This window comes from Bos indicus x Bos taurus, chromosome 1, assembly GCF_003369695.1.
Source record: "Bos indicus x Bos taurus breed Angus x Brahman F1 hybrid chromosome 1, Bos_hybrid_MaternalHap_v2.0, whole genome shotgun sequence".
NCBI classification, from domain to species: Eukaryota; Metazoa; Chordata; class Mammalia; order Artiodactyla; family Bovidae; genus Bos; species Bos indicus x Bos taurus.
Genome location: NC_040076.1, coordinates 89567203 through 89592875, shown reverse-complemented (window position 1 = coordinate 89592875; position 25673 = coordinate 89567203). Strand labels below are relative to the sequence as shown.

Sequence of the window (25673 nt, the reverse complement as noted above, 5' to 3'; positions counted from 1 at the left end):
ATAATAAGAGATGATCTAGGTAATGACCATCAATGGTCACAGAGACAAATCAATATTATACGCCTCTCCTTAAATTACTTAGTACCTCCTACAATATGTTCCGACTGCAGCACGCCAGGATTCCGTGTCCATCACCAGCTCCCAGAACTTGCTCCAACTCATGTCCATCAAGTCAGTGATGCCATCGAGCATCTCATCCTCTGTTGTCCCCTTCTCCTCCTGCCCCCAATCCCTCCCAGCACCAGGGTCTTTTCTAATGAGGTGGCCAAAGTATTAGAGCTTCAGCATCAGTCCTTCTAATGGATATTCAGGACTGATTTCCTTTAGGATGGACTGGTTGGATCTCCTTGCATTCTTGCTGTACTTGTTACTTTCCTGTGACAGTTTTTGGCTGTTGCGAGGGTTAGGGGGTTGGTTTATTTGGTTTTGGGGTAGTGTAAGGTGATGACAGTAATTTCTTAATATCACCATACATCCTTTTAATTTGAAGTTTTACAGATTGACAACAAAATTCATATATTACATTTGGTTGCTACTTACAGGTTATGCTTCACTACGTACGGCTTCTGTCACCCTACCCCCATCCCCAAATAATGCAGAAAAACCTGAATTAATCTTTTAAATCTAACTACTGATTTATTTTAAAAAGTCAAGGCAAAGAGAGGCATAAGGATGCAATCAAGACAAACGTATTAGAAGGATAAAAAGAGGTAAAGCATAAGCCATATATAAAAATGACTTAAAAATGACTTCAGGGATTTTTCAAAAAATTGGCAAATATGCTTGAGATAGCTGAATTTAAAATACAGTCTACAAGCTGTTTCCCAAACAAAACAACACACAGGCTATGTGAGAGGTACATTACAAAGTCACTTGAAGGTAGGCGCTTAGAAGAGAGAACCAGTAGCATCACAATTGGCTCTCAGACATCCAACAGGTCTGTGCAACTTATTTCTTGGGGGAGACATGCCACAAATAGCTAAGACTCCAACAACCAAGAAAAATGCACAGGTTTCAAAAGTGAACTTCAAACAAAACAGTTACTCAAAATGCTTGATGAGCTGTTTATGTGAGAAACTGTAGTGCTCCAGAAGAAACAGAAGATTTACTGATGGTTAATGAATCACCCAAGTACCATAAAGAACCCATAAATATTTCATATATGAATGAACGACCATGTCATCCTTGTGCTAGGTAGAGACAGAACAAAAATCCTTTTTTCCCCCAACATTCCCCATTACCTACTGAGGGGAAGGAGAATGGGAAAAGGGAGACTGGAGACAGGGAGAGGTCATTTTCTCATCAGCAGTAAGAATACAGAAGATAGCTCAGGCAGAGGAACTCTGACACGCTGACACGTCCATTTTTAAAATGAATCATTTCCTAGAAATATTTTCACAGATAACTTGCGTATCGCTCTCACTCATTCTGGTTCTAGTTAATTTTTAGTATTTTTTATTTCAGACAGATGCATCTATAATTTCCCACCAAGTTCCATAAAACTTAATCAGTTTCTATAGCTCCCTAATTTAATATTTAAAATGAAAATTTGACTAAAAATAATTAGAAGTTTTGATAATGCACTATAGAAAACATTGTTGTAAGACATTAATTCTTAAAAAAATAAATAAAAATTCATAATTCATTCTATTTCCTGATCCCCCAAAAACAGAGCCATATCACTTATGTTAGGAATTACTTTTTGTAAGGTAAAAATCACTCTGATTTCTAAGTAACAGTGATGAGATCACTTAGCCTAGCTAGAATGAACATTAGAAATTTAGTCCAGTGCTATCACCTACTTTTTTAAGAGTGCTTCTGCCAAGTCACACAAGACATATGCAGCAGAGAGCGAATCCCAGTTCCCACAGTCTAGTGGTCTTTTGCTGTATCACACAGTGGACAGATTTTCATTCCACAGAGAAAAGATTCTAAACAATCTTGTTAAATAAGTAAGAATGCTTCTCCTAATAATTATCCACTTACTAAAGACAGGTAGAATTTTAGCCATTTAACTGCCCATTAACTATAAATATTATGAGAAATGTGATATGACAATTTCAGTAAGATTATGGACAAAAACACAAGAGGTATTACTGCCACTGTAACTTGAGTTTAGTACTCTTCATTCTGATAACCACAGCAAAGACAATGGAAATCTTCAAATCAAGTGTTCTGCCTTAGAAAACAAATAAATAATCAAACATTATTTTCTAAGTACCTTAAATTACATATTTTAAAAAACAGTTCTTCAGTTTGGGAACAAATGAATTTTGTCAAATTGTGGAAAACTTAAAAATTTTTAACAGGTTCTTAAAAATAAGACAATAATAAAAAGAGCAATTAAGACAATCTCTGACAGAAGAAAAAGGAGAAATTCTTACCATTGGCAGTGCATTGATGTGGGGATGTACAACTGAGTATCTGGTACCGCCAATCACAAGTTGCTGTTGCTGAAGCTGAGGAAAAAGGAAAGTAAAATATTCAGTGCATCCTAAAACACATTCTGCTGAAAAAATTTCTCATTCCAAATTTTACAGGAAGGAAATACTATATCTATATCTTCAAGGCCCCCACCAGAGAGTATGTTTCTCTCCCTAAGCAACTGTTGTCATAAACAGCAGCAACTTTTGAGCATGTAGTACACAGCAGGCACTGAATCATTACAACATTTCTAAAAAGTTGACACAATGAACAAAATGAGGCTCAAGAGATGAATTTGCATAAAGGAGGCACTCACCGCCATTCAACTCAACTCAGGCAAATATCACCACTACTGGGCCCAGTATGGCAGGTTCCTAATCTACCAGCAAGAGCCATGAAAAACACTATAAACTTATATGTTACATATTCTGTTTAATGACTAAGAGAAAACATCACTGGTTTTGAAGCAATTTCAATCAAAATGTACTAAACTGGAAATCTCTTCAGACTTTCTATTCTACAGAGTTTACCCAGTCTTCTCAATTGCTGGGGCACAGCACATTATTTTTCAAGTCCATTGTCTGCAAGTACACAGTGGTTTTTCACACACCCTTTCAGAGTGGCAGCTTTCAGGTGAGACACTGACCAGTGCAGCTCCCACCATGGGCAAGCAGAGCGCACCTTTCTATAAGAGTACAAGCTGATGCCACACGAAGGCATGCAAGAGATTTTCTTCATACACCAAAAAGTGTTAAGCCAGTAACACTAAAAAGATAACCTGGCAAATACACCAAATATATGCAGAAAAAATGCAATCCCTTGAAATGTGCTCCTCTCTGATTTTATCTTCAATTGACTGAAACCCTCATTCTGCTGATTACCAAGGCCACACTAAATAACTTCAGTGCTATTATACAACTTTTCACGTAGCTGAGCTGTAAGAAGATCTAGGAATTAAAATAATATTTATTAAACACACCACACATTTATAAGTGAAATTATAAACGGTTATATCAACATATGATATTTCACCGGCTTCTTGTGCTTCAAGACAGGTAAGTGAGCCTCAAGGCTTTCTGGCACAAAACACTGAGCTACTCAGTAGATCTTTACTAACACCTATTGGGGAAAATGTTCTATAGACATCATGATTGAATCCAAACAAAAACTAGATTACTGCTAGGTTCTGTCTACCTCAGTGTCATTTATTATGGACATCAATTATTTTACCATACAAGTTTTCGTGAATTTTTGAGCTCTAACCTATGTAGACTGGCATACATTCATTCTGCTGCCACTGCTAAGTCACTTCAGTCGTGTCTGACTCTGTGTGACCCCATAGACGGCAGCCAACCAGGCTCCCCCATCCCTGGGATTCTCCAGGCAAGAACACTGGAGTGGGTTGCCATTTCCTTCTCCAATGCATGAAAGTGAAAAGTGAAAGTGAAGTCACTCAGTCGTGTCCGACTCTTCATGACCCCATGGACTGCAGCCTACCAGGCTCCTCCGTCCATGGGATTTTCCAGGCAAGAGTACTGGAGTGGGGTGCCATCGCCTTCTCCATTCTAGTTATTTATAAATAACTAATATATGCTACTGAACTTCATACAACATTCTAGATCCTTAACAGTAAGGTTCATCAGTACCAACAGTGAAATCATACTATATGTCAAATGTGTTTCTTGAGAATCTCTAATTTTTTCATCCACCTTCTAAAATGATTAGATCAGGGAAGGTGGAAAGCTTATTCTAACTGTTTAAGTACCTGCCCTACCATTTTCTTGTTTCCTATTCTTGTTCATGTTTCTGATATTCTGTTTCTTTGTAGGAATCTTCACATTATTAGTCTATTTTATGGGGTTTGGTTAAAACTGAATAATATAATCCACAAATCTACATAATCAAACACTAGTAAACTTATAGTAATAAGCCCCAATACATGGCAATTTTCAGAAATAGAATGAGTGAATGGGCGTGCCACTGTCGCTCTGCAGAACTCCAACCCTTTGAACACCATTATGGACCATACGTTATACATGACTCTCTGATACCACAGCCAAGTTGAACCGCAGTATCAAATATTAAAAACATTTAATTTTTAAAATCTAAAATGAGCATATATGGAGTAACTAAACACTGTACTTCAATGGAGAGCTTTCACTACTAGGATGTGTATACACCCAACACACACAAACTTATACACATGTACCTTTGGGAAATACTAAATCAGATTATTCCTGTTGCTAGTCTTTACTTCCCCCTCCCTGGTTCTCTCCTCTTAATTTTTTTGTGGTGAGTCCTGTCATCACTCTCACAGAGGTCTCTAATCTCAGTTTTCTCTAAATATATTTTCTCTTCCCTTCTTTTCTTCATTCATTCATTTAGCTTTTATCAGGTGACAGCTCCTCATGGGAAAAGCCCACAAGAGTGATTTAATACTGAAGGGGTTAAATATCTGATTCTAGGAGTTGAAGGGTAAATAAATCTACGGAAAATGGTGTATTAACAACCAGGGGTCCAATCTATGCCCCTTGCAGTGGAAGCCACAGAGTCCTAACCACTGGACCACCAGGGAATTTCCAGAAACTTTTAAAAATTATACATAGGGCTATATTTTGGTTTCTGCATTAATATTTTCCTGTTCGATTCATTTTGAAAGCATCAGTTCTCCAGTGTTCAGTCTTCTTTATGGTCCAACTCTCACATCTGTACATGACTACATAGTTTGGCTAGATGGACCTTTGTCGGCAAAGTGATGTCTCTGCTTTTTAATATGGTGTCTAGGTTTGTCATAGCTTTCCTTCTGAGCAGCAAGCATCTTTTCACTGATGCTTTCAAATTGTGGTGCTGGCCAAGACTCTTCAGAGTCCCTTGGAGATAAACCCAGTCAATCCTGAGGGAAATCAACACTGAATATTCATTGCAAGGACTGATGCTCGAACCTGAAGCTCCAATACTTTGGCCATCTGCTGTCAAGAGCCACCTCACTGGAAAAGAACCCGATGCTGGGAAAGATTGAAGGCAGGAGGAGAAGGGGATGACAGAGGATGAGATGGTTAGATGCCATCATCGACTCAACAGACATGAGTTTGAGCAAACTCCAGGAGACAGTGACAGACAGGGAAGCCTAGTGTGCTGCAGTCCATGCGGCTGAAAAAAGAGTTGGACATGACTGAGGAACTGAACAACAACAACACAGGTGACTTAAGATAATCCAATAGGATAAATATATATTAAAACCACCTGTACTAAAGCAATGCAACTGGCCAAAAAGCCCAAAACCATTATGTATCCTAAACACCTGCCTTTATAATCTCACTCGCTCAACCTCCTCTACTCTTGCTGCAGCAGATCACCCTCCCTGCTCTCAGTACTCTTTGGCTGCCATGACACTGCCCATTACTTTGGCAGAAATGTCCTTCTACTGTGGTTTTGCCCACAAACCTGGCCCATCTCTTCTTTCAAGTTTCAGCCCAAATCAGCTTCCTCCCTTGATTACTCACTTACTGCTTGAGAGAAGTGCATGTCTCCCTTACCACAACTCTGAATTGCCTCATGGTCTCCCCATGCCTCCCCTATCAGGCTTCCCCAGGCCAGGGACTGATCTGCTCATCTTGCTATCCCACCACAGAGCTAAGAACAATGCCTTGAGCATACAGTTTGTGGGATACACATGATGATAAAGTTACATAGTATCTATTATGTGCAGGAATAGGTACAAACATATTTGACAATAAAACACAGTAGAACTGAACTACAACGCAAATCACAATAGCAAGGAAGAATTCAACAGGTAGTTTTGCTTTGTTTTTAATACTTAGGAGAGCCTGGCTATACCAATAATTTTAGTATCACTTCCAAGAAAGCCAATAAAGGTTGATCTTTTGCCATTAAAATAAAAAAACTATGATAAGCCACATCATAAAATCTGTGACTCTATGAACTACTTAGTGTACTACATAAACTAAACCCATGTGCTTCACTTCTTGTGATAAAATAAATGTTTGCAGGCTTTAATTTCATCTATAAACAAAAAGCTGTGCTTTTAGAATCTATAAATTTCAGAACATTTTACCTAAAATAAATGAAGTATTAATCTTAGAATGAGCTTTCAGTATAGAAACAGACACTGCTAATTCAGCAGACATACATAATCAGGCTTTTTTTAAGATGAAAAATCCTATAAAAAACAGCATAACAGTGTATTTTGACTGATTTTCAAACATAATACCCTGCAATCTCTCGAGGCAAATTTCTTTGATTTATAAATCTCTTTTAAAAGCTAATGGATTATGAAACTTCTCCCTAAAAAAAGTAAAAAAAAATTTTTTTTTGCTTATAATTCATAGCAGTGACATAATCTAATCTAGAAACCAGTAACTAGTAACAAAAGCAAGAATGAGTAACTGGTATCTTTAAGAAATAAAAGTTACAAATGAATTTTTTAAATTTGGAGAACTGCAGGGAAATTATCTCAAGAATTAAGAGAAAATTTTATCAATCCTACCATAATCAATCTTCTTAGAAAGATTTTTGTTAAATGAACTTCTGGACAACAGAAAAGTCACAGATAAAGTTCAAATTAAACTGCTTAGCACAAGACTGAAAGCACAATAAATAATGGTGATTACCTCCAACTAGAACTTTTAAGAAAGGAATACATTTGTAAATCAAAGAGTTTCAACTTAATCTTCTCAATTACACTGATCCATTTCACACAAAATGACTTTGTTAGCTGCCTTCTTCAACATGGCAATCTCAAATAACTATACATTCATCAAAGCAAAGCATTATGTCCCTCAGTCTCCTCACCCTATTCTCATTTCTCAGGGAACCACACACAGATGTAAGCTGGGCAGCCAGAAGAGGAAGTTAGTGAAAAGGGGGAAGGAGCTGTGATAGAGGATTATCTTAAGAAAACTGACCCTGAGATCAGGCCCACAGGCAGAGCAGTTAGGCCAAACACAACGTACCCATCACTGCCTCTGATTTCCACTTCGCTTTGTTATTTAAGTGATTTAGGGGAAATGAATTTTATTATGATCCCAAATTTTCTAAAAATAAGAAATATGCAGGAACACAAACGCAAAGCAAAATATAAACATGCACTGGTGTCTAGCCATTCAACTATTAACTTCAGTTAGGTTAGTTTCACTGGCAGTATCACATGTGGTTCAATTTTATATTACATTTATATTAAAAAAAAAAAAAACCCACTATGGGCAGAAAACAAAAAGACTCAAGGGCCCCAAAATATGCCTGTCAGGAAGTAAGCAATCCATTTAAAGACAATAAAAACAATAGATTCATACTAAGCCACAGAGATTTTTAAATTAAAGTTTGGTTTGGGCAGTTCCGAGTGTTATTAAAAGTAAAGTTTATTTTTAGGCACTAACATCCACTCATCAAAAGCTTTCAGGCCACTAACTTTCAAAGTAGAGAATCTGAATATGAGAAAAGGCTCAGAATCAAATTTAAGCTCTGATGCTAGAGAGGTGATACAAAAATGTATTATTGCCCATTACTTTTTTAAAAACTGAGTACATCAACATTATGTAACTGTTAACTGATTTATTTTCCTTAAAAAAAAAAAAAAGTCACTAGATTAATGGTGCATCTGTAACTTAAGCTGCCTTAGAAATATGACAGATTTGACATTGTTTTCTTTAAAAAAGCTGATAGCAGCTAAATCATTTTTTTAAAAATAGTTTAAGGGGAAGAAACAAGTAAAAGGTAAATGGAAACAATAAAATAGCGTAAGGATCTAAGAAATAATGACACTGAAAAAAAATTAAACTTTCCCTATTTGCCTAAAACCACACAAGCAGATGTGTGACACAGAACGAGTCAGAAAAACTGACATAATTCCTAGATCTTATTAGATTTCTTACTCTTCCCAAGGGGTGAATATTTGATTCAAGATGCCAAAGAATCTGAATAGGTAATTAGGCTAGACAACACAAAAATCATTCTGCTGAACAATCCATTCCCAGCAGAAATGAAATAGCTCTGCCAGGGATGTTGAGTCTTGGATTAACTGTCCACAAAAATACCTTTTCAGATTCTAACTTGGGACACAGAAGGTCCTTCACTTGGATTTAATTGGTCTAGGATAGAATCTGCACATCTGTTGAATTTAAAAGCTCCTACAGGTGATTCCAATGGGCGCTGAGGACCACTGGACTATGTGGCAGGAAAGGGCAGGATGGGGAACTTTACTAGACAAATTATTCATCTATGCGGGGAGGGGGCAGGCACAGAGGGATCACATCTTTCAATAATATTAGCACTGCAAAATGAGTCCTTCTCTCATTTTAAGAACAAAAGTGGGAAACATACCATATTGAGTAGAAGTTTTATTAATTTGATTTTAAGATTAACAAAAGAAACAAAAGATGAATGATAAACTCAATTCTTCTCCCCAAAAATGAATTAGAAAAGCAAGGACAATAATAATGAGGACATCTCAGAGAGAAAAAAGACACAGACCACAAAACAGGAATTACTGCTTTAAAGAGGTACATTCATACCTTTTAAACAAAATCTGGATTATCACTCGACGTGGAAATTACTATAGTGGAATATGATAAGGTGTTTTAAGCGTGTCCTGCCAAATTCCTTCCAACTCAGCCTTCAAGTATGCTATCAGGACCACCAATAACCTCTGTGGCATCTTTGTACAAATGAGACTCCAGAAGGACAAATGAGATAAAAAGAGAAGCCATATTACAGTACCGAGGGTGAAGAGCCTAAACTCTGAAACTACAGCCAGACGACCCAAGACAAGGTACTTAACCTCTCAGTGCCTCAGTGTCCTCATCACCTGTAATATAAACTGTAATGAGAGTTGAGTACCGTAATATTTACAAACTGCTAAAGAGTGCCTGGCACAGAATTCAGATCATTTAAAAGAATACATGTAAGTAAAAAGGAGGCCTTTCCTCTGAGAAGACGACAGTCCCGATATCAGGGAAATGGCTTGGCTGAGTGTGGCCTGAATGTCAGCACCCACTTTACCCTTGGCTGTGAACTTCTGTGCAAGACACCAACTGTCCATTCATACTCTGCTGTGCTGTGTGCTATAGGCTGTAGAGTCCAGCTTTGTCTTCTGTGAGCTCATACAAGAGCTTTATATATATGCACACACAAAAGAGAGTAATGGTGGACGAAAGTTCACATGAACATGACATTTACCTTGACCAATGTGACCACACAGAGTGATAATGAATATTCAGTGAAGCAGAGCCTCTCAATCACACTCCAAAACTAAGTCTTTAACTTCCAGTTTGTAATAGAAAGGAAAATGCTTAACATTTTAAAAAATTAAGAACATACCAGCAGATAATTACTAAAATGAAAATTGTCATTCTGAAGTACTCTAGACACAAAAAGAAAAAATATATTTACATGTAATTAGATATTAGGTTCAGAAATTTAAAATACTACATTTCTGTCACAAAGATTCAGAAGAGTTACTCTTGTGTCTTAAGAATATTTCCTCACATACAGAAAAGCTTCAGAACTCATTGCTTGACTTTGTATTTTTAAAATTGGTACAATCTAGACAGGACCAACAAATGTTCTGTCTTCAGTAAGCTGAAACAGATTGCTCATTCAACTACCATGTTTCTATCGGAATGGCAGTCACAAATACACCTCTTTAAGAATTCAAGGTTGTCCTGTCTTTTTAACATAATTCATTCTCAGTATACTATAAACTGGTGGTGGTTTAGTCAGTCGCTAAGTTGTGTCCAACTCTTGAATATTATAAATTACATATTCATAATTCCAAAAAATGCCTAATTCTCATCTGATGTTGAGAACTGCTTTCAACTTCACCAAACTTAAAACATTTAAACCAGCAAACACACTGTGTTATCTGCCTATTCCACTCTGGACACACAGACATAGGAAGAGGGACACAAAGACATACTCTTCCATACTCATTTCACTCTCAATGGAAGGATCATGAAAAGAAAGACGACCACCTTTCTTTTGTAATTCAATATGTTTAGTTCAATACAAAACATTTCTCCTCTCCCTACCCACCACCCAAATTACAATAGAGCACCAGTGGAGACTACAAGAATACAGGGCTCCATTTGACTTTGCAATTGTTGTCATGCAATGGTATAGAGGCTGACACTATGGCCAGAAAGTAAGTATTTTTGGTTTTGCAGGCCACGTAGTCTCTATCACAACCACTCAACTCCTATTACAGTGCAAGGCTGCCACAGACAATACAGAAATGAATGACTGTATTTCTGTTTACACTAAAACTTTACTCAAAATATACAACAACAAAAAAGGCTACAGGCAACACTTTGGGGCCCTGAAGTAATAATGCCCAACACCAGCCAAACCTCTACCAATTGAGGACAGAGCATAACACTTGTAGGTTAAACAAAATTTTTAAAACACTCTGTAATCAAAAAAGTAACAGACCAAGCAAAAATAAATTATTCAAGTATTCTCCACTAAAATTATGTAACCATTCTATAGGAAGGAAATTTTCCAAGGCATTCAAACCTATCTTATATGCAACTATACACAGTAATTAAGTTCAATTAGAAAGGAAGAGTACTAAAACTCCAGTATTTCTCTGACATCTTCAGACCTAAAAGGCAGTGGAGGCAGAAAGGAAAGAACACAAGATTTCTACTCTTGTTCCTTAAAAACACAAGTCTTTCACATCATACCCAAACAATCATGAGCAAATCTTCAGTGTCCTCATCTGCAGAATGGGGTTATTCTATAAGGCTACACTCTGCAGAGATGGATAGCTTTACACCAAGTATGAACACAGAGCTTGGGTTACTATAAGGGAAAAAAGTAACACTATGATTTAAAAACAATTAATCTTATTAAACCCTTAAAGATGTTTATGTTTCACACAGAAATAATACTAATAAATATCAGCTACTTGTAAACTGCTTATAGAGTTCAAAAGAATAGTTAGTATTTACAGTTAAGAGCAGTCTAGAGGGGCGGTCCTAAGATGGCAGAGGAATAGGAGAGGGACACCACTTTCTCCCCCACAAATTCATCAAAATATCATTTGAATGCTGAGCAAGAACAGTCTCGTATTCAAAGATTAAAAACTTAGGTTCTAAGTTAAAAAAAAAAAAAAAAAACTGTTGACTTTTATGACTTACCATGAGATTATAAAAATAGCAATGGGAAGTATTAAAAAAAAAAAAAAAAGTCAAACAAGAAGGAACAATGAAGGCATAGAAATAGCAAAATGGTCCTGGAAATGAACTCTCTTGGCCAGAGCCAATGGATCAAGAAAACATCTTGATCATAAGTTTCACCAATACTAGCTCATGTTCACCAAGTAGTGGGTGAGAAGAAATGAGAGTTATTTTGCATATTTTTAATTAAGAGAAAATGATATTGTATTTTAGTTTTCTAACATGGTTAGTGACAACTGAACACCAAAAATCACTTCTATAATGTGAATTAAACAGTTACTGCAAAGGATGTTTTCACATTTTCTAACAATTTTAAATCATAATTCACATATAAATCTGGGGGGAAAAAAGTAAACTGCAATTATCTTTTGAAAAACAAGTTCATAAAACTATCCACAAACAGAATAATATTTAAAACAAGTATCAATTTTCTTATCTTCTCCCACTTCTCTAATATCAAAGCAACTAAAACCTCCATCAACAGCAAAGGATCTGAAGGCAATAAATGTACTCTCTCCATCAGTGAAACATTAATCATCCAAGAAAATGCAAATTAAGATGAAAGCCTGATGCTCCTTCAGGAGACCAGGATGCAGTGCAATTTAAAGTCCATGTTCATCCCTGAACCCAAGTTAAATGGTAGTTTGCTTTCTGGGGTTTTTTTGTTTGTTTGTTTGCTTGCTTTTAATTGGTTGTTAAGATGAGATGTATCCTGCAATAGACAACAGAACTGTGAAAAAATGAAGAGGGGGCAGGAGAAAGAAGGGGAAGAAAAGTTTTATTAATCTCTCTACTACATATTGTTTATGTTAAAAGTTAGCCTTTGACCAATAGTGGAACAAAACTCACTAACGTACGTCAGTAAATAAAAATCCTTGCCCTCACAAAGTTCAAATTCCAGCAGAATTTAAAATCAAGTGTTATGTAAAAGGTGATAAATGCTACAAAAAATGAAAAAGGGAATTCCTTGGTGGTCCAAGGGTTAGAAATCTGCCCTCCCACTTCAGGGGGAACACGTCCAATCCTCAGTTGGGGAACTAAGATCTTGCATGCCGTGGTGCGGCAAATAAAAAGCAAATAAAATAAATTAAAAAGCAAGCAAACAACAACAAAAAAAATTTTTTTAAAAGAAAACTGAAAAAAATGCAAGTAGGGTAAGAAAAATCAGGACTTTTCACAGGGAAGGGAGGCGCTGACATCCACAATGCAGCAGAAGTAGGCCGGCCAGAACCAGCTTGTATTTCAATTGAGAGCCGGTGAGATACTCAGGAAGCTACTCTGTATTCGGAAAATCACATATGAAGATGCATCTTATCTTGATGTTGTCAGCTTAGTGTTAGAAAGAGAACCTCATATCCACAAACTATAAGTGACCTTCATGTTTCAATTACTCTAATTTTTTTCTCTGTCTGAAATATCTGTTCTTACCTACATTTACTATGTATTATGAAGCTCTAATTCCTAGGATAGATACTAGGTGTCACAAATGACAGGTTTACATAAATATTTAGCATTATATATAATATTATGAAAGCCATCACAGAAGTCATCAAATGCAAAAGAGAAACGTCATAATTGTTGCCCAGAGTCTGTTCATTCAAACTGTTTTTCATACAAGCATTCTTACAAAGTTAATATCAAAGAACTTCAAACTTTCTCAAGACGCCGGATACTAAAAAACGAAAAAAGGCCACTGAAATGGAATGCCTGATCACTTAAATCCTACTACAGTTTAGATAATAGACTCAATCTTTTAACATCCACCAAATGCTTATATTGTGCCTAGCACTACACACACTTAACTACCCCTCATCACCTTAAAATATTTTAGTTAAAAAGAACTAAACACAACTATGGATATAGACCAACACGTACTGAAATGACTAAGGGTCTCTGGTCTTGTTAGCCTTCCTCCCACCGTGTTCCATATTCTTTATTAGTGCAACAATAAACTCAGCTATAAAATCCTGGAAAAAATCAGAGTTATCTCTATAACTTGTACCTACTGTCATTTCTAAAACATAATTCTAGATCTCAAGGATGGGGGTGGTAGTCGTGGCAAGATTTGTGGAGGTCAGACTATGGCAACAAAATCTCACCTCTTCCTCAGAAGACGGGAAATAAGCCAGAAATTGTTTAAAGAATATTTTGAGGAAAACCAAAGAGGATGAAAATCTGTTGTGTGTGATTGTTCTACAGCCTTTTGATCTCAAGTCAAGGCTAACCAATCAGATGAAAAGAACTACCCTGATGATTCAGACAAGAGGAAATCATAAGACCTAAGCAGACCACAGCTGTAACCTGTTCACTCAAACGCTACAGGACCGGAAAGCCCATCAGGGTAGCAGCAGGCCAGATGTGTCAGCAGAACGTGCACTCCAGGAGCTGCTGTCTTTGCACTTCCTCCTAACCACCACCACATGACTGCTCAGGTACAAGACTCACAGGAGGCTGTGGAAGCCACCCTGGCTTGGAAACCTTAAGCTGGAACCAACATCCTCTTATTTTAAGGGTCTCATGGGTATAGCTTCCAGGGGACCCAACCCATCAAGGGGCATACTCAGTCAGAAGAATGTACCACTTTCCCCTACCAGGTAGTCACTCCCACTCCAGATGCAACTCACAAATCAGGGACCATTTTGCCAGACCCCACACTGGTAATACCGTTGACATTCTGCCTTTATGTGCCACATGAAACACAGCTGAAAATTAAACCAAGGTCATTTATCCACAGAAAGAGAAAGGTTTGGTGAACCTTTTCCTCACAACACACTTGGGTCCTTATCCCTACTCTGCCTCTAGGATATCAATGGTCTTGGGCCTGTAACTTAAACTTCTATGGGACTAATTCACCTTCTATACAAGTAATGACTGGGTTGAACTGTGAAATTGTCTTGAGTCTTAAAAAAAATAAACTAGGCTCACTGAAATACAGACTCTCAAAGGAAAGAAGGAAATACCTTCTGAGTTCTAAGAAATAAAGGCAACACAGATATTAAAACTAACTAACAAGCTAAAAAAATATCTAGGGAATTCCCTGGCAGTCCAGTGGTTACGACTCAGCACTTTCACTGCCATGGGCCCAGACAGGGAACTAAGATTCCATAAGCTGCCCACGAGATGCAGCCTCCCAATTTATTTTTTAATTTAAAATTTTAAATTAAAAAATATCTTATTAATAGCACAGAATGCTTGTTTTGATGATATGAAGGTTAAAGCAAAGCAATGTAGTTCACAAACTTGAGGTCCAGAGGTTCAGTATTTACTAGAAGTAACAAAATAAATACTAAATTCTGCATTGCTTGCATACTCAGTATCATTTAAATCTCAAAACAAGCTTGTACAGTAGGTATTACTATCTCTGCTTAAGAAACAAGCTAACTGGGGCTCAAAGGAATTATTAGACCAAGAACAACACTAATAAGAGGAAGAATAAGGAACATCAGGTGCTGGGTCTCTTATCAACTTCCTCTCTAGATCTCTCAAGTCCTTTTTCAAAGCCTTTGCTTCCAAAGAGTTTTCTTATTCCAACATAACAAAGAATTTGTAATGAGAGTATCACTTTACTTAAGGGGAAGAAATCTATATCCATACTCTTACTGCCATAGGTAGGATGGAATCAATACAATATGGTACCCCCACGAGGAGACAGTATAAGTACTCTCACGAATAAATACAACTTTTTTGCCAGCCACACCTACCCAATTTTCCAAATACTTTTGACCTAGAGTATTCTGTACAACTAACTAGTTCTTCAAATGCCATGTAAAAAAAACAGGGGTTGGGGAGGGCAGCCATCAAGGCAAGGGAGGAGGCTAGGGAAGCACCGCTCTCCTGAAAACAAACAACAGATGCAGCATTTCCTTCTGCCGTATTATTTAACAGGATGCCCCTGAAGCAGCAGCCATTTTCCACTGAGGCAATGACTCTGATGGAATTCCTTTCACTGGGGACAATGGGATAAAAAAAGAAAGCAACTTCTTTCCTATTTTTTTTTTATATTTGTTTAAAATAGTACTTTCAGTTACTTAAAGCCAACTGGACATCATTCTCTCCTAGATGTCCCCAAAGCATTGCAAACTTAACTACAAAAAAGAAGTGAAAGTGTTAGCTCTTCAGTCGTGTCCGACTCTATGTAACCCAAGGGACTGTAGCCTGTCAGGCTCCTCCGTCCATGGAATTCTCCAGGTAAGAGTACTGCAGTGGATAGCCATTCCCTTCTCCGGGGGATCTTCCCAACGCAGAGATCTAACCTGGGTTTCCTGCATTACAACAGGTGGACTCCTTACAGTCTGAGCCACTATATAAACATCATTCATCTCCCACCCCAAACTTGTTCCTCTTCTCATATTCTCTAGTATGGCTCTATCCTCCAGTCACTCAAGCAAGAAATATGGCTCCTTCTGCTCCCTCATCTCCTATAGCTTATCCAATCATCAAACACTATTACTTTCTATCTCTAGGGTGTTATTTCACAAACGTGTTTTCAGTTCCCCAAACCTCCCACATCCTCATGACTTAGGATGAGGTATATCCTCCAGCTAAACTTTAGATCACCCACCGAAGTTCTACCACCATTGTGGATACTTGTTTGATATGCCTATCTCCTTTCAATAGACAATACATAGCTTGAAAAATGCCCTAGAACAAAGCATAACAAATACGATCAAATATACCCTTCTCACAAAGGAGTGCTAGTGATTAAAAACTTCACCTGCACAGGTACCAAAAACTATGACAATAACATCACTGACATGTGATTCACTCATTCACAGAATCAATTTCATGAAGAACGAAGACAAATGTTAGTCTAATGCAAACCATATGTGAAATTAAGGATCCTGGAAGTATAATTTTTGTTTCAAAGGTAAAAAATTAGAACTATGGCCACTTATTAAACAACCACACTTTGCTCTGAAATACTGTATTACCCAAACACACTAGTGAACCGTAACACCGTAGTAAACCATTGAAAACTATTTCAATACAGTACCACTCTGTTACAAATAAAGATGCAAATTTTAAAATATAAAGGCTGCTCTTAAAAGGCATTTCCAGGTTTGGCTTTTTAGGACCTATGGTTTGATTTTGATCCTGTTGATCACTGCAGACCAGATCAGAGGAACTGGTAACACAAAGGAGAACTACATAAAAAGAATTATCAACAGCTGAAAGTGAATCACTGAGAAAGGTCTAAGATTTGCTATTTTTTCCCCTTCATTGTGCTACAGACATAAACTGGACAGACTTATCAAAGAAACTGGAAAGCTTACAACAGGCAGGGACTCCTTTCATCATCAGTTTCTAACCCCAAAATCCTGGAAGGATAGACAGGAAGGTAGACTAATTCGCTCTGCTGGCATTCTAACACTGGAGGAAATAAAATCCAAAAGAATACAGATGTGCCTTATGTGTTTACTATAATGAAGCTGTCTGTGCATTTTCAAATCTTCTAGGTTTATCTGTGCCACTATGAAACCATATCACTATCTGATACATATCATTTTTATTTCTTGCTTTCCCCTCTCAAAATAATTTGAATATTTTATGTCCTTGCTCTCTTCCAGCCACACCAAACTCCCTACTCCTTCCCACATGCATCTAATAATCCTACGCCAAGCCATTTCTTTACAACACACAACTGCTTAAGCGGGGGGGCACGCTAGTTCTTTACCATGATTCAACTGTATTAGTGCATTCGTTCAATAAATAGTCACACTGCCTTCTATTTCAGTTTTGCCCATTCGTCACCAAATTCAAGCATTTAAGGCAGAAGAAACTACACACAGAACTAGAACTGCGACAATAATGTGACTCCACCACTTACTGAGATGATACATCAGGCTGGTTATTTTATTTCTCTAAATCTGTTTTCTCATCTGTAAAACTATAAAGAAGGGCTGCTATGAGAACTAAAGGAGAGAATGCATAACAAGCATTTAATAGCAACTGAGATATAAAAAGTAATTAATAGCAGTACTGTTCATTGGCATTTTGAAAATGGGATATCATTTTTGGATAAATATTAGATATAAATAAAAGAAAAAACAAAGTTATCCAACAGGGAAGTAGGAGTGGGTCAAGACTTTGGCCGCTGCAAAATAATACCCATTTTTAATTAGCCTCACAATCAATCATCTATATTCAGTATTGGATTAATCAAATGTCCATATTTAAAAAAAATATAAGTCTAACATTTTTATTCCTGTTCCCTGGCTTCCAACCAGTAGCTGAGAAGCAATGAGACTACCACATAACACAGCAACACTTAACTCCTGGGAATCACAACTTTCAGTGATGGCAAATAATGGGTAAGTTTAATAAAGCTTCAATTAAGCCTTCTTCACAATGAGACAGTATCTTTAAGTATTACCTTTATTTTTGAATGTCATATAGATTACTGAATATCTGTGTAGTTTTAAATCATTTTCTTTCTAGATAAAACATCAAAATATTTTAAACATCAAAAATAAATTACAAACATGTAAATTGTAGTCTCCTATTCCAGAAAGTTCCTTATAGGCAGCATAAGCTCTCAGTTCTCCCTGATGTCTGCTACCATGGACAATTTAATGTCTCTATAAGTGCTATTAATATGCGTCTTCCCTGGTATAGTAATAAAGATGTTAACAGTATGATTCAGTCTAACAGTGTCACTAGTAAAAGACTAATTTTACTAATTTGAAAGAAGTCAGCAAATCCCACTTGGAGTTTTAGTCAATTCTGCTTGACTTCTGTGTCAGTGACTGGAAGAAACAAAGGAAAACGGGCTATTTCGTTCAAAGGGCAGAAAAGCAGCACTGGAGAGCAGAACAGGATCAGCAGCATGAGGCGAATGTCAGCCAAGAACCAGTAACATTCTGACCCCATCAGTTTGCTTTTTTCTACCATGCAGGGTAAGCAGTAAACAGAAAAAAAAACAAAGTCTACTTTGCTATACAACAGAAATTAACACAACCTCGTCAATCAACATCAATAAAATAAACTTTTGTAAAAAGTCTAGGGTCAATGGCCTTTTATACATTTCCTAACAATATATAAATTGACTCTTTTTTTTCTTTTCCTCACTTTTTTAATCCATTGTTCCTGGACAGAAATTCAGGACACACCAAATGCTCAAGCTATGACTGTTGTGAGCCACATACTAAGAAACTTTTTCCATTCTAAGTCAATGTAAAGCATCTATTCTTTCAAAATCACTTATCTCTTCAAACTCTCAAATGTCCTTGAACATTCATTCATTTATTCAGAGCCTATATTAAGGACCACAGATTTTACATTGTAAAGGGTGAAAGAACAACCTAGTTAAAACCATACTACACGTGCGGGAAATGAGATGGGAATACCAGACCACCTGACCTGCCACTTGAGAAATCTGTATGCAGGTCAGGAAGCAACAGTTAGAACTTGACATGGAACAACAGACTGGTTCCAAATAGGAAAAGGAGTACATCAAGGCTGTATATTGTCACCCTGCTTATTTAACTTATATGCAGAGTACATCATGAGAAACGCTGGACTGGAAGAAGCACAAGCTGGAATCAAGACTGCCAGGAGAAATATCAATAACCTCATATATGCAGATGACACCACCCTTATGGCAGAAAGTGAAGAGGAACCAAAAAGCCTCTTGATGAAAGTGAAAGTGGAGAGTGAAAAAGTTGGCTTAAAGCTCAACATTCAGAAAACTAAGATCATGGCATCCGGTCCCATCACTTCATGGGAAATAGATGGGGAAACAGTGGAAACAGTGTCAGACTTTATTTTTGGGGGCTCCAAAATCACTGCAGATGGTGACTGTAGCCATGAAATTAAAAGACGCTTACTCCTTGGAAGGAAAGTTATGTCCAACCTAGATGGCATATTCAAAAGCAGAGACATTACTTTGCCAACAAAGGTCCGTCTAGTCAAGGCTATGGTTTTTCCTGTGGTCATGTAGGGATGTGAGAGTTGGACTGTGAAGAAGGCTGAGTGCTGAAGAATTGATGCTTTGAACTGTGGTGTTGGAGAAGACTCTTGAGAGTCCCTTGGACTGCAAGGAGATCCAACCAGTCCATTCTGAAGATCAGCCCTGGGATTTCTTTGGAAGGAATGATGCTAAAGCTGAAACTCCAGTACTTTGGCCGCCTCATGCGAAGAGTTGACTCATTGGAAAAGACCCTGATGCTGGGAGGGATTGGGGGCAGGAGGAGAAGGGGACGACAGAGGATGAGATGGACGTGAGTCTGGGTGAACTCCGGGAGTTGGTGATGGACAGGGAGTCCTGGCGTGCTGTGATTCATGGGGTCGCAAAGAGTCGGACACAACTGAGCGACTGAACTGAACACATGCAAAAATAAACTTCTAGAACTGCTTCAAACTTTAAGTCCCCACAGAAGTCTCTGAATGGAGGATGACTTGGCAGATTATGGATCTCCTTGAAGTTCAATTCTACCCAGATATGTATTCCTACACTGACATTACGTATACAAGGAGAACACAGAGAAATACCAAACTTTTGTTCAGAGTATACCTAGAATAACCTTACTGCTAATTTGATCCATCTGATGATACTGAGAAATAATATACACACACACATACACACAAACATACTCTGTGTCCAATTCCTGGCACAGAGCTCTTAAAATCCTTGTAACTTCCTAATGGTACTAACACTGGGAATGTTTTTTGTTCTAATATTTGATGCTAGATCTTGGTTTTTCACAGAGGTCCTAAATTCCTTGGAATTTGCTGGATGACAGAAATGACTTTAGTTGTAATGAGGAAACTCTCGGTGAGCTACTAGACAACTTCAGGATGGAGCTGGTCACAAAAAAGAACTCCACCATTGTCTTCCTCCAGCAAAGAGAGAGAGTGGTGACTGGGCTAAGGTCTGACCATGCTGCATGATGAAGCCTCCATATAAGACTCAAAAGGATGGGATTCAGAGAGCCTGCTGGCTCACTGATGCATAAATGCACTAGCAAGCGCGGCTCTGCACCTCTTCCCCAGACTCTGCCTCATGCATCTCTTCCATTTGTCTGTTCATCTGTATCCTCTGCTAAACCCTTCCTTTTACAATAAACTGGTAAACATAAATAAGTGATTCCCTAAGTTCTATGAGCCATTCTAGCAAATTATCCAGCCCAAATTATCAAGTCACAGGAACCCCAATTTATAGCCAGTTGGTCAGAAGCGACAATCTAGGACCTGTGTCTGGCATCTGAAATAGGGGTAGTCTTGTTGGACTGATCCTTTTACTGGTGAGATGATGCTAACTCCAGGGAGACAGTGTCAGAATTGAAATGGACACATATTCATTACCTTCTCATGTTTTCTTTATGTCAATCTACAATGATTTTCTCTTCCCAAGCATTATTCAAAGAATACATATTTCACAAAGACATTATCATGGACATTTCACTCAAAAGCTGAAGACAATAAATGGTATACAAAGCTCACAGACAAAGAAAGACAAAAAAAAGAAAAATATTTCCCCATAAATATATAATGGGAACCATCAAAAGAATCAAAACACAAGTTCTTAACATTGTTGTCTCTGAGGACAGGGATACTAAAGAAGTCCCCCCACCTTTTTTTCACTTTATTATATGCATTCCTCATTGTCGTTGTTGTGTCACTCAGTTGTGTCCAACTCTGTGTGACCCCATGGACTGTAGCCTGCCAGGCTCCTCTGCCCATGTGATTTCCCAGGCAAGAATAATGGAGTAGGTTGTCATTTCCTTCTCCAGAGGATCTTCCCAACCCAGGAATTAAACCCCCATCTCCTACCTGGCAAGCAGATTCCACCACTGAGCCACCTGGGAAGCCCCATGAATTCTTACTTCCAAGGTATTTTTTTTTAAAGCACTGAAATTTCTGATTTTCTAAGTCATCCAAAGCCAGAAAATTAAATTCCCGTCATGTAAATAACAAATATTAACTATACACATGTCTTTTGTACACCCCCATCACTGGTAATTTGATAATTTAATAAGATTTAATATAAATTTTATGTAGAAAATTTTTAAGTATTTACCAATGTTTTAAAATTTAACTGCTAGTACAGAATAACTTATAAATTTGATGGTTTTTATTAAAGGAAATTAAATGTCCTTTCCAATTAAACCTAAAAACCTGGTCATGGAATTTTTTTCCAAAGTCATGAACAGACTGCTAGACAAAATCAAAATATGACTTGTCATATTCCCCTTTCACTGATCAAAGCAAAGCCCATAATCAAAGGGGGAAGGAGAAACAGAGTAAGTAGAAAGACTTTAGGGAAATTTTAGAAGAATCCATTTGTGATTTCTCTTTTTATTGGGCTTAATTCATAATTAATTATTACTGGGATTAATTATGCATTATGCTGTGAAATACCGAATTTCTTCACTCATTTGATTACCATGAGTTGAGTGCCTACTGTAAGCCAGGATCATTTCCAATGATAAAAACAGAGCAGTAAAGAAAATTCCCTTAAGTTTATATTTTAGTAAAAGAAGAAGAGAACAAATAATTATGAGTACGTTATAATATATGGGGACTGTCTTGTCTCAGTTTCTAAAAACAAGAGTAAATACTTAGTTTTAGCACTGTAACCATTCAGGTTCACTGACTGCAAATACAAGAAAGAAACTCCAGAAAACAGGATTTACTGAAATCATTAGCTCAGAAAAACCTGGATAGTCAGATTTTGAAATAAAGAAACCACAGCAGTTTTATGGATCAAGAATATTCCCACTCAGCCCAATTAAGTTTGTTCCTGGAATTTGTTTCAACAACTTGTGGTCAAATACGGTCCCATGGCTCTTCTATTCCCAATGAATGACTGGATTCACACATAATTAAGACTCCCATTGATTTTATTTATAGGTAGGTAAATAAACAGAAATGAGTGGAGGGTGAAAGGTTATCAATCCTGAGGCAGAGAGATCTACAAAGAACAATTATTTGTATACCATTTCTCCTGCCACAGGACGGGACTGTTGAAATCTGCTCTAAATAGACAATCTCACGCACTGCGTCGTGATGTGCTGCTGGTTTACCTCTCAGTTCAGGCGACAGCACTGGCTACCAACTTTGAGGATTATTTTAGTTTACTTCCAAAACCATTTATTGTTCCTGCAGCATCAACAGAAGCTCCAAAATCAACTGACGTGCACAAACATTCCAAAAATCTCCTTGGGCCTGTATTTCAACCTCTCGCATTTTCTTCCAGGTCATTTTATTTGCAGTGTTTTGTCCTTGCCCTTTCCTTCCATTAAGTCTTGGTATTTCTAACACCAAATTTCTGGAAGGAGAGGATTGAGGACTCTCCTCTACAACAAAAAGACCCTAGGCTCCCTAAGCAAACAATCCACAAACCATCATTCCAAAATGCGGCATAAGGTGAATCTAGTTATATTCCAATACATATCTCACCAAACTTCATTTAAATAACTGAGAGGGCCATTTTCCTACTCCACAACTCTAAATGCCAACATCCTACTTACAGGGCCTAGACCAGACAACCTCAGTTTCTCACTGCTTTCCAACATGCATCCCTTCTTATTCTGTGATAGACTAGGTTTATTCTCAATGGTGCCCTCTTTAATTTAGTATGCTTATTCTAACAGCTTCCACTTTCCTTCTTGTCCCATCCAGAGCCTATCCATTTTTCAAGATCCAGCTCGATTCCTTCCTGCTCAAAGTCCTTCCTTAATATTCCTACCTATCAGTGATGTTCCTCCTCTCGGAAGAACACTGATATACAAGTCATTTTACAGTGCTGGAAAATACAGCCCAGACAGATGAAGTGATCTACCCCAATTTAAACAACAAGTCAAAGACAGAAAAGTGAAAGTGAAGTCACTCAGTCCTGTAGCCCAACAGGCTCCTCCCTCCATGGGATTTTCCAGGCAAGAATACTGGAGTGGGTTACCATTTCCTTCTCCAGGGGATCTTCCCGACCCAGGGATCGAACCCAGGTCTCCCGCATTGCAGGCAGATGCTTTAACCTCTGAGCCACCAGGGAAGCCCCAAAAACAGAAGCTGGAATATAATCCAGGTCTTTAAACTCAAAAGACTAAGGTTTATCATTAGTTCTTGCAATCTTCTCACTCTAATCTTACTTCCCACGCTAATCTTACCATATTGCTTCACCCTTAAAAATTTCTCATGGATTCTCTACAGATCACAGGTCAAGTGTAATCTTCTTTAATGTTTCTTTTTGACAGCTCTAATTCATATTAATTTCCCTCTTTTCCAAATCTACTGCATTTAAATCAGTATCTCACAATATAGCAACTTTTTACTCCACATATGTTATCTCATTTAATCCCCAGAACAATTTGAAAAGGCAGGAATATATTTGTCACCTTTACAAACGGCCCTAAGATGTTAAGATGCTTACATTCAAACAATTACAGTAGCTCCTCCACCAAGAGCTGCTATTTAGAACTATGTCACCACCTCCAAAGTATATGCTCTTTAAATACAACGTATTTCTTTTTTGTTTTCCTTCTCACCACACACACATAGAGTGGAAATTATGCTGAGATGACAGATAAGCAATTCTTTCTTTGTAACTAGAACTCAGACTCTTAATTTTTGATCCAGAATTCTTTCAATTATAACCGATAGCTTTTGCTTGTTAAAGGATTTCATCCTTTTCTTTAAAACCACAGTCAACATAATCTGAACCCGTTTCTGAGGAAGCAAACCCAAACTGAGGAATATTCTTCACAACTGTCAATGTCAATATAGTAAGACACAAAGAAAGTCTGAGGCCAGACTAAAGATTAGTCAGTGTGTGATCTTGGACTAGATCCTGTATCAGAGTAAACAAGTGTTAGAAAGATCATTTCAACAATTAGCAATATTTGAACATGAAACACATTAAGTAACAGTATGTATCAATATCAATACCCCTAAATTAGACCATCGCACTATGGTTACTGTAACAGGAGAATGTACTTGTTCTTAAGAAATACATACAAGCACTGAGAGATAAAAAATCACGATGTGCAACTCTTATTCTCAAATGGTTCAGCTAAAGTAAGAATAATGAGAATAAAAAATAATGATAAAAGAGACGATGAATAATAATATAAAACAGAATGTACAAAAATGTCCAAAGCTGGTAAATCTATTTGAAAGGTATACAAGAGTTCAAATTTACAGAAAAGGTGAAAAAAGATATTACTGAGAGAGGAATGGATGGGCATATTCCAATATTTTCTGGGAAGGCCCAGATAACTCGTATTTTAGGTTTGGGGGGCCTTCGGGTCCCTGTCACAATTACTCAGTGCTGTCACTGTAGCACAAAGACAGCCTACAGACAACAACATAGACAAATGGGCTTAGTGTGTTTCAACAAAACTTTGTTTACAAAAAAGCAGGCCTTAGTTTTGCTGACCCTTGATACAGATGCAAAAGACTGGCCATGTGGTGGTAAATGTTGGGAACTGTGCAACAGGAACGCAAAATTCACTGCATTTTCTCTTACATGTTTTGACATTTTTCATAATAAAGATTTAAAAACAAAGCCCTTCACCGAGAAATCTTCCTATATGTCAATCTCTTCCTTCCCTTTCACAGCCTACCTCCTGCAGAGGAAAAGTCACAACTGATGTATTAATTTTCTCTTTAAATTCTAAACTCCCTGATGAAAGGGTCTAATCTGATTATTAACATAAATCTGGTGGTCTAACAGGACGATGGATCACCGTTCATCTCTGGCTCTGAACACAAGTCTCTGCTTGGCACATGGGAGAGGAGACTGTTTCTGTGAGGTATAAGGAAGGCAAGCCTGGTTGTGGTACAGAGCACACTGGCAGCTGTAGATGCCTTGACAGAGGCTACCACTGTGCATGTTGGACACACTTTTAGATTTTACTAGATTTTTCTTGCTAAAGAAATAAAATTGGTGGAAGCTGCAACTAATTAAGAACCTCAGATTACTAGAAACCTAGAAAAACACAGGGTTTGAAGCAATTAAAAGAACCATCCTTGTTCCCCATCCCACAGATGGAAGAAATGGGGGTAATTCCAGCATTCTAATTAATAAATGTGAAGTCAAAACCATGAAGCATGTGG

The 25673-nt window shown here is 37.6% G+C and overlaps 1 protein-coding gene across 7 annotated transcripts in view; it reads right to left on the bottom strand.

The window, feature by feature from the left end:
* TBL1XR1 (transducin beta like 1 X-linked receptor 1) overlaps positions 1–25673 on the bottom strand; it is a 178201-nt gene that overhangs the window by 87245 nt on the left and 65283 nt on the right. For all 7 annotated transcript variants that reach the window (XM_027540627.1, XM_027540598.1, XM_027540618.1 and 4 more), the window contains one exon: positions 2385–2459. The gene's annotated coding sequence lies outside the window, so the exon portion shown is untranslated. The remainder of the gene's footprint in view (positions 1–2384; positions 2460–25673) is intronic.